We start from the raw sequence: 9237 nt of genomic DNA on the forward strand, positions 1-9237 counted from the left end.
CCAGGCCGATTTTCATGCATTTCCAACCGTGGGAAGTGGTCCAAAAGGGAATGGGGGTGAATGTGACTGCTCATACCGACTTTGAGACTTTTAAGCCGGGTAGCTCAGCCGGGTTTGACCCGGCGGTTCTGCCGACGGTCTCGCCTTCGAGGGGGGAGCGTCCCCCGTGTTCAGGCCGAATTTTGTGCATTTCGAACCGTGGGAAGTTGCCCAAAAGTCGATGGGAGTGAATGTGACTGCTCAACCCGACTTTGAGACTTGTAAGCCGGGTAGCTCAGCCGGGTTTGACCCGGCGGTTCTGCCGACGGTCTCGTCTTCGAGGCGGGTGCCTCCCCCGTGTACAGGCCGATTTTCATGCATTTCGTACCGTGGGAAGCGGTCCAAAAGGGGATGGGAGTGAACGTGACTGCTCATACCGACTTTGGCGCTTCCGAGCCGGGTAGCTCAGCCGGGTTTGACCCGGCGGGTCTGCCGACGGTCTCGCCTTCGAGGGGGGAGCGTCCCCCGTGTTCAGGCCGAATCTTGTGCATTTCGAACCGTGGGAAGTTGCCCAAAAGTCGATGGGAGTGAATGTGACTGCTCAACCCGACTTTGAGACTTGTAAGCCGGGTAGCTCAGCCGGGTTTGACCCGGCGGTTCTGCCGACGGTCTCGTCTTCGAGGCCGGTGCCTCCCCCGTGTACAGGCCGATTTTCGTGCATTTCCAACGGTGGGAAGTGGTCCAAAAGGGAATGGGGGTGGACGTGTCTGCTCATACCGACTTTGAGACTTGTAAGCCGGGTAGCTCAGCCGGGTTTGTTCCGGCGGTTCTGCCGACGGTCTCGTCATCGAGGGGGGAGCCTCCCCCGTGTCCAGGCCGATTTTCATGCATTTCCAACCGTGGGAAGTGGTCCAAAAGGGAATGGGGGTGAATGTGACTGCTCATACCGACTTTGAGACTTTTAAGCCGGGTAGCTCGGCCGGGTTTGACCCGGCGGTTCTGCCGACGGTCTCGTCTTCGAGGCGGGTGCCTCCCCCGTGTACAGGCCGATTTTCGTGCATTTCGAACCGTGGGAAGTGGTCTAAAAGTCGATGGGAGTGAACGTGACTGCTCAACCCGACTTTGAGACTTGTAAGCCGGGTAGCTCAGCCAGGTTTGACCCGGCGGTTCTGCCGACGGTCTCGCCTTCGAGGGCGGACCCTCCCCCGTGTACAGGCCGGTTTTCGTGCATTTCGAACCGTGGGAAGTGATCCAAAAGGGAATGGGGGTGAACGTGACTGCCCAACCCGGCTTTGAGACTTGTAAGCCGGGTAGCTCAGCCGGGTTGGACCCGGCGGTTCTGCCGACGGTCTCGACTTCGAGGCGGGTGCCTCCCCCGTGTACAGGCCGATTTTCATGCATTTGCAACGGTGGGAAGTTGCCCAAAAGTCGATGGGAGTGAATGTGACTGCTCAACCCGACTTCGAGACTTGTAAGCCGGGTAGCTCAGCCGGGTTTGACCCGGCGGTTCTGCCGACGGTCTCGCCTTCGAGGGGGGAGCCTCCCCCGTGTACAGGCCGATTTTCGTGCATTTCCAACGGTGGGAACAGGTTCAAAAGGGGATGGGAGTGATTGTGACTGCTCAACCCGACTCTAGGGCTTCTAACCCGGGTAGCCCGGCCGGGTTTGACCCGGCGGTTCTGCCGACGGTCTCGTCTTCGAGGCGGGTGCCTCCCCCGTATACAGGCCGATTTTCATGCATTTCGAACCGTGGGAAGTGGTCCAAAAGGGAATGGGGGTGGACGTGTCTGCTCATACCGACTTTGAGACTTGTAAGCCGGGTAGCTCAGCCGGGTTTGATCCGGCGGTTCTGCCGACGGTCTCGCCTTCGAGGGGGGAGCCTCCCCCGTGTTCAGTCCGATTTCCATGCATTTCCAACCGTGGGAAGTTGCCCAAAAGGGGATGGGAGTGAATGTGACTGCTCAACCCGACTTTGGCGCTTCCGAGCCGGGTAGCTCAGCCGGGTTTGACCCGGCGGTTCTGCCGACGGTCTCGTCTTCGAGGCGGGTGCCTCCCCCGTATACAGGCCGATTTTCATGCATTTCGAACCGTGGGAAGTGGTCCAAAAGGGAATGGGGGTGGACGTGTCTGCTCATACCGACTTTGAGACTTGTAAGCCGGGTAGCTCAGCCGGGTTTGATCCGGCGGTTCTGCCGACGGTCTCGCCTTCGAGGGGGGAGCCTCCCCCGTGTTCAGTCCGATTTCCATGCATTTCCAACCGTGGGAAGTTGCCCAAAAGGGGATGGGAGTGAATGTGACTGCTCAACCCGACTTTGGCGCTTCCGAGCCGGGTAGCTCAGCCGGGTTTGACCCGGCGGTTCTGCCGACGGTCTCGTCTTCGAGGCGGGTGCCTCCCCCGTGTACAGGCCGATTTTCATGCATTTGGAACCGTGGGAAGTGGTCCAAAAGGGAATGGGGGTGGACGTGACTGCTCATACCGACTTTGAGACTTGTAAGCCGGGTAGCTCAGCCGGGTTTGACCCGGCGGTTCTGCCGACGGTCTCGCCTTCGAGGGGGGAGCCTCCCCCGTGTTCAGTCCGATTTTCGTGCATTTCCCACGGTGGGAAATGGTATCTTTCATTACGGGGACAAGGGTCTGAAGCGGTGAAGTCAGTAACCGGCATAGTTAAGGAAAGGGTTCGAATTTTCTCAACAGTACGAAAAAAGTGAGCAGGGAAGCTAGAGAAGGTGTCAGTGAGTCCCAAACGAGTGAACCGCAAAACTTAGGGAAATGCCCGAAAGCGTTTTAAAGGGTGAAATCGGGAACGAGGAAATGATCGGAAAGTGCCTGAAAGTGCTAAATGAGTAAACAGAAAAACGAAGAAAAATGTTTGAAAAGAAGAAGTGAGTAACCAGGAAAACTTAGAAAAATGTTCAAAACGAAGAAATCAGTAACCAGGAAAACTTAGAAAAATGATCAAAAAGAAGAAATGAGTAACCAGGAAAACTTAGAAAAATGTTTAAAAAGAAGAAATCAGTAACCAGGAAAACTTAGGAAAATGTTTAAAAAGAAGAAATCAGTAACCAGAAAAACTGCGAAAAATGTTTAAAAAGAAGAAATGAGTAACCAGAAAAACTTAGAAAAATGTTTAAAAAGAAGAAATCAGTAACCAGGAAAACTTAGAAAAATGTTTAAAAAGAAGAAATCAGTAACCAGGAAAACTTAGAAAAATGTTATAAAAGAAGAAGTGAGTAACCAGAAAAACTTAGAAAAATGTTTAAAAAGAAGAAATCAGTAACCAGAAAAACTTAGAAAAATGTTTAAAAAGAAGAAATCAGTAACCAGAAAAACTGCGAAAAATGTTTAAAAAGAAGAAATCAGTAACCAGAAAAACTTAGAAAAATGTTTAAAAAGAAGAAGTGAGTAACCAGAAAAACTTAGAAAAATGTTTAAAAAGAAGAAATCAGTAACCAGAAAAACGGCGAAAAATGTTTAAAAAGAAGAAATCAGTAACCAGACAAACTGCGAAAAATGTTTAAAAAGAAGAAATCAGTAACCAGAAAAACTTAGAAAAATGTTTAAAAAGAAGAAATCAGTAACCAGAAAAACTTAGAAAAATGTTTCAAAAGAAGAAGTGAGTAACCAGAAAAACTTAGAAAAATGTTTAAAAAGAAGAAGTGAGTAACCAGAAAAACTTAGAAAAATGTTTAAAAAGAAGAAATCAGTAACCAGAAAAACTTAGAAAAATGTTTAAAAAGAAGAAATCAGTAACCAGAAAAACTGCGAAAAATGTTTAAAAAGAAGAAATCAGTAACCAGACAAACTGCGAAAAATGTTTAAAAAGAAGAAATCAGTAACCAGGAAAACTTAGAAAAATGTTTAAAAAGAAGAAGTCAGTAACCAGAAAAACTTAGAAAAATGTTTAAAAAGAAGAAATCAGTAACCAGAAAAACTTAGAAAAATGTTTAAAAAGAAGAAATCAGTAACCAGAAAAACTGCGAAAAATGTTTAAAAAGAAGAAATCAGTAACCAGAAAAACTTAGAAAAATGTTTAAAAAGAAGAAGTGAGTAACCAGAAAAACTTAGAAAAATGTTTAAAAAGAAGAAATCAGTAACCAGAAAAACGGCGAAAAATGTTTAAAAAGAAGAAATCAGTAACCAGACAAACTGCGAAAAATGTTTAAAAAGAAGAAATCAGTAACCAGAAAAACTTAGAAAAATGTTTCAAAAGAAGAAGTGAGTAACCAGAAAAACTTAGAAAAATGTTTAAAAAGAAGAAGTGAGTAACCAGAAAAACTTAGAAAAATGTTTAAAAAGAAGAAATCAGTAACCAGAAAAACTTAGAAAAATGTTTAAAAAGAAGAAATCAGTAACCAGAAAAACTGCGAAAAATGTTTAAAAAGAAGAAATCAGTAACCAGACAAACTGCGAAAAATGTTTAAAAAGAAGAAATCAGTAACCAGGAAAACTTAGAAAAATGTTTAAAAAGAAGAAGTGAGTAACCAGAAAAACTTAGAAAAATGTTTAAAAAGAAGAAATCAGTAACCAGAAAAACTTAGAAAAATGTTTAAAAAGAAGAAATCAGTAACCAGAAAAACTGCGAAAAATGTTTAAAAAGAAGAAATCAGTAACCAGAAAAACTTAGAAAAATGTTTAAAAAGAAGAAGTGAGTAACCAGAAAAACTTAGAAAAATGTTTAAAAAGAAGAAATCAGTAACCAGAAAAACGGCGAAAAATGTTTAAAAAGAAGAAATCAGTAACCAGACAAACTGCGAAAAATGTTTAAAAAGAAGAAATCAGTAACCAGAAAAACTTAGAAAAATGTTTCAAAAGAAGAAGTGAGTAACCAGAAAAACTTAGAAAAATGTTTAAAAAGAAGAAGTGAGTAACCAGAAAAACTTAGAAAAATGTTTAAAAAGAAGAAATCAGTAACCAGAAAAACTTAGAAAAATGTTTAAAAAGAAGAAATCAGTAACCAGAAAAACTTAGAAAAATGTTTAAAAAGAAGAAATCAGTAACCAGAAAAACTGCGAAAAATGTTTAAAAAGAAGAAATCAGTAACCAGACAAACTGCGAAAAATGTTTAAAAAGAAGAAATCAGTAACCAGGAAAACTTAGAAAAATGTTTAAAAAGAAGAAGTGAGTAACCAGAAAAACTTAGAAAAATGTTTAAAAAGAAGAAATCAGTAACCAGAAAAACTTAGAAAAATGTTTAAAAAGAAGAAATCAGTAACCAGAAAAACTGCGAAAAATGTTTAAAAAGAAGAAATCAGTAACCAGAAAAACTTAGAAAAATGTTTAAAAAGAAGAAGTGAGTAACCAGAAAAACTTAGAAAAATGTTTAAAAAGAAGAAATCAGTAACCAGAAAAACGGCGAAAAATGTTTAAAAAGAAGAAATCAGTAACCAGACAAACTGCGAAAAATGTTTAAAAAGAAGAAATCAGTAACCAGAAAAACTTAGAAAAATGTTTAAAAAGAAGAAATCAGTAACCAGAAAAACTTAGAAAAATGTTTCAAAAGAAGAAGTGAGTAACCAGAAAAACTTAGAAAAATGTTTAAAAAGAAGAAGTGAGTAACCAGAAAAACTTAGAAAAATGTTTAAAAAGAAGAAATCAGTAACCAGAAAAACTTAGAAAAATGTTTAAAAAGAAGAAATCAGTAACCAGAAAAACTTAGAAAAATGTTTAAAAAGAAGAAATCAGTAACCAGGAAAACTTAGAAAAATGTTTAAAAAGAAGAAATCAGTAACCAGAAAAACTGCGAAAAATGTTTAAAAAGAAGAAATGAGTAACCAGGAAAACTTAGAAAAATGTTTAAAAAGAAGAAGTGAGTAACCAGAAAAACTTAGAAAAATGTTTAAAAAGAAGAAATCAGTAACCAGACAAACTTAGAAAAATGTTTAAAAAGAAGAAATCATTAACCAGACAAACTGCGAAAAATGTTTAAAAAGAAGAAATCAGTAACCAGAAAAACTTAGAAAAATGTTTAAAAAGAAGAAATCAGTAACCAGAAAAACTTAGAAAAATGTTTAAAAAGAAGAAATCAGTAACCAGGAAAACTTAGAAAAATGTTTAAAAAGAAGAAGTGAGTAACCAGAAAAACTTAGAAAAATGTTTAAAAAGAAGAAATCAGTAACCAGAAAAACGGCGAAAAATGTTTAAAAAGAAGAAATCAGTAACCAGACAAACTGCGAAAAATGTTTAAAAAGAAGAAGTCAGTAACCAGAAAAACTTAGAAAAATGTTTAAAAAGAAGAAATGAGTAACCAGAAAAACTTAGAAAAATGTTTAAAAAGAAGAAATCAGTAACCAGAAAAACTTAGAAAAATGTTTAAAAAGAAGAAGTGAGTAACCAGGAAAACTTAGAAAAATGTTTAAAAAGAAGAAATGAGTAACCAGAAAAACTTAGAAAAATGTTTAAAAAGAAGAAATCAGTAACCAGAAAAACTTAGAAAAATGTTTAAAAAGAAGAAATGAGTAACCAGAAAAACTTAGAAAAATGTTTAAAAAGAAGAAATCAGTAACCAGAAAAACGGCGAAAAATGTTTAAAAAGAAGAAATCAGTAACCAGAAAAACGGCGAAAAATGTTTAAAAAGAAGAAATCAGTAACCAGAAAAACTTAGAAAAATGTTTAAAAAGAAGAAGTGAGTAACCAGAAAAACTTAGAAAAATGTTTAAAAAGAAGAAATGAGTAACCAGAAAAACTTAGAAAAATGTTTAAAAAGAAGAAATCAGTAACCAGAAAAACTTAGAAAAATGTTTAAAAAGAAGAAATGAGTAACCAGAAAAACGGCGAAAAATGTTTAAAAAGAAGAAATCAGTAACCAGAAAAACGGCGAAAAATGTTTAAAAAGAAGAAATCAGTAACCAGACAAACTGCGAAAAATGTTTAAAAAGAAGAAATCAGTAACCAGAAAAACTTAGAAAAATGTTTAAAAAGAAGAAATCAGTAACCAGGAAAACTTGGAAAAAAACACTTAGAAAAATTTTCAGCAAAGTGTGAAAAATATTCTAAGTGTCAGCGGAGGAAAATGCTGCAGCATCGGGAAAGATTCGCAAACTTACACCGAACATGTGCTCCGAAGTGCCGGAGGAATTGGGTGAATTGAGCCCGGCAAATGGCCAGCTGTCGTTTTGTGCCTGCAGCCCGAAAACTTTAACTTTGTCTGTCGCGGAAGTCCGGACCGAGAAAAATCCAAACGGTTTTGACCGGACCGAGTTCCAGACCGATGCAGTCAAATTTGGAATTCAGACCCATTCAGTGCCACTTGTAGTTTTTCCGCAGTGAGGTTGGCGGGGTACCCGGAGATATATGGGAACACGATTTTTAGAACAAAATGGCGGCGCGGGACCGTTCTGAAAGGCATCCGAAAAACGGTTCCACGGGCATAGCACTTTAATGACAGGTATGAGTGCATGCCGGAGAGCTCTTGGAAGTCGAATTTTTGACACTTTGTCAATTTTTTGACAGATTTGACAAACTCTTTCTGTCTGTTCTAAGAGTCAGTCAGAGACTTGTGCGGCGGTCTTTTGACACTATTGGAGGGCGGGCAAACCCCACGTTGACTCCGGCCGTCCCTCCACAGGCGCTCGTGTCCAAAATGAAGGCGAGAGACGCGAGTGGCCTGGTTCCCTTGGGTGTTGCCAAGAAGGCTGCGGGCTGACCGTTGCCTGAGCACTCCCTAAAGCCTCTTGTGATGAGAGCAGACCTCGCCTGCCGCACGACCGGCTCTGGGAGTCGTTGGGCCGCTATTTGTGAATAGTCTGGTCCTCCTCTGCCACCCGGACAAGCGCGATGGCTCTGCCGCCCTGCGGTGCTCGTCACCCAGGTTTGGGGAACACGATACTCGTAACAAAAATAAAAGGCGGCTCGGGACCTGCAGGCGAAAGGGGTCCCGTGGTGCTAAGCACGTCGACTTCGGGTCTCGGTGCAAGCCGGAGAGCTCACGGAAGTCTAAAGTTTTCGGCACGTGGTCGAATCTTTTCAAAGGCTTACCCGGCTCTTTCCGTCCATTCTGAGAGTAAGTCAGAGGCCGGTGCGGAGGTCTCTTGACAATCGGAGGGGGTGGTGGCCCTCCGCAGGCGCTCGTGTCGAAAATGAAGGCGAGAGACGCGAGTGGCCTGGTTCCCCTGGGTGTTGCCAGGAAGGCTGCGGGCTGACCCTTGCCTGAGCACTCCCTAAAGCCTCTTGTGAAGAGAGCAGACCTCGCGCGCCGCACGACCGGCTCTGGGAGTCGTTGGGCCGCTATCTGTGAATAGTCTGGTCCTCCTCTGCCACCCGGCCAAGTGCGATGGCTCTGCCGCCCTGCGGTGCTCGTCACGCAGGTATGGGGCACACGATGCTCGTAACAGCAAATAAAGGCGGCTCGGGACCTGCAGGCGAAAGGGGTCCCGTGGTGCTTAGCACGTCGACTTCGGGTCTCGGTGCAAGCCGGAGAGCTCACGGAAGTCTAAAGTTTTCGGCACGTGGTCGAATCTTTTGAAAGGCTTACCCGGCTCTTTCCGTCCATTCTGAGAGTCAGTCAGAGGCCGGTGCGGCGGTCTATTGACGACCGGAGGCTCCCATGGGTGTTGCGATGAGGGTGGAGGGCACAGAACCTTGCCTTAGCACTCCCTAATAAAGCCTCTTGTGAAGAGAGCAGACCTCGCGCGCCGCACGACCGGCTCTGGGAGTCGTTGGGCCGCTATCTGTGAATAGTCTGGTCCTCCTCTGCCACCCGGCCAAGTGCGATGGCTCTGCCGCCCTGCGGTGCTCGTCACGCAGGTATGGGGCACACGATGCTCGTAACAGCAAATAAAGGCGGCTCGGGACCTGCAGGCGAAAGGGGTCCCGTGGTGCTTAGCACGTCGACTTCGGGTCTCGGTGCAAGCCGGAGAGCTCACGGAAGTCTAAAGTTTTCGGCACGTGGTCGAATCTTTTGAAAGGCTTACCCGGCTCTTTCCGTCCATTCTGAGAGTCAGTCAGAGGCCGGTGCGGCGGTCTATTGACGACCGGAGGCTCCCATGGGTGTTGCGATGAGGGTGGAGGGCACAGAACCTTGCCTTAGCACTCCCTAATAAAGCCTCTTGTGAAGAGAGCAGACCTCGCGCGCCGCACGACCGGCTCTGGGAGTCGTTGGGCCGCTATCTGTGAATAGTCTGGTCCTCCTCTGCCACCCGGCCAAGTGCGATGGCTCTGCCGCCCTGCGGTGCTCGTCACGCAGGTATGGGGCACACGATGCTCGTAACAGCAAATAAAGGCGGCTCGGGACCTGCAGGCGAAAGGGGTCCCGTGGTGC

Source organism: Chiloscyllium punctatum, unplaced genomic scaffold (genome assembly GCF_047496795.1).
Source record: "Chiloscyllium punctatum isolate Juve2018m unplaced genomic scaffold, sChiPun1.3 scaffold_1835, whole genome shotgun sequence".
NCBI classification, from domain to species: Eukaryota; Metazoa; Chordata; class Chondrichthyes; order Orectolobiformes; family Hemiscylliidae; genus Chiloscyllium; species Chiloscyllium punctatum.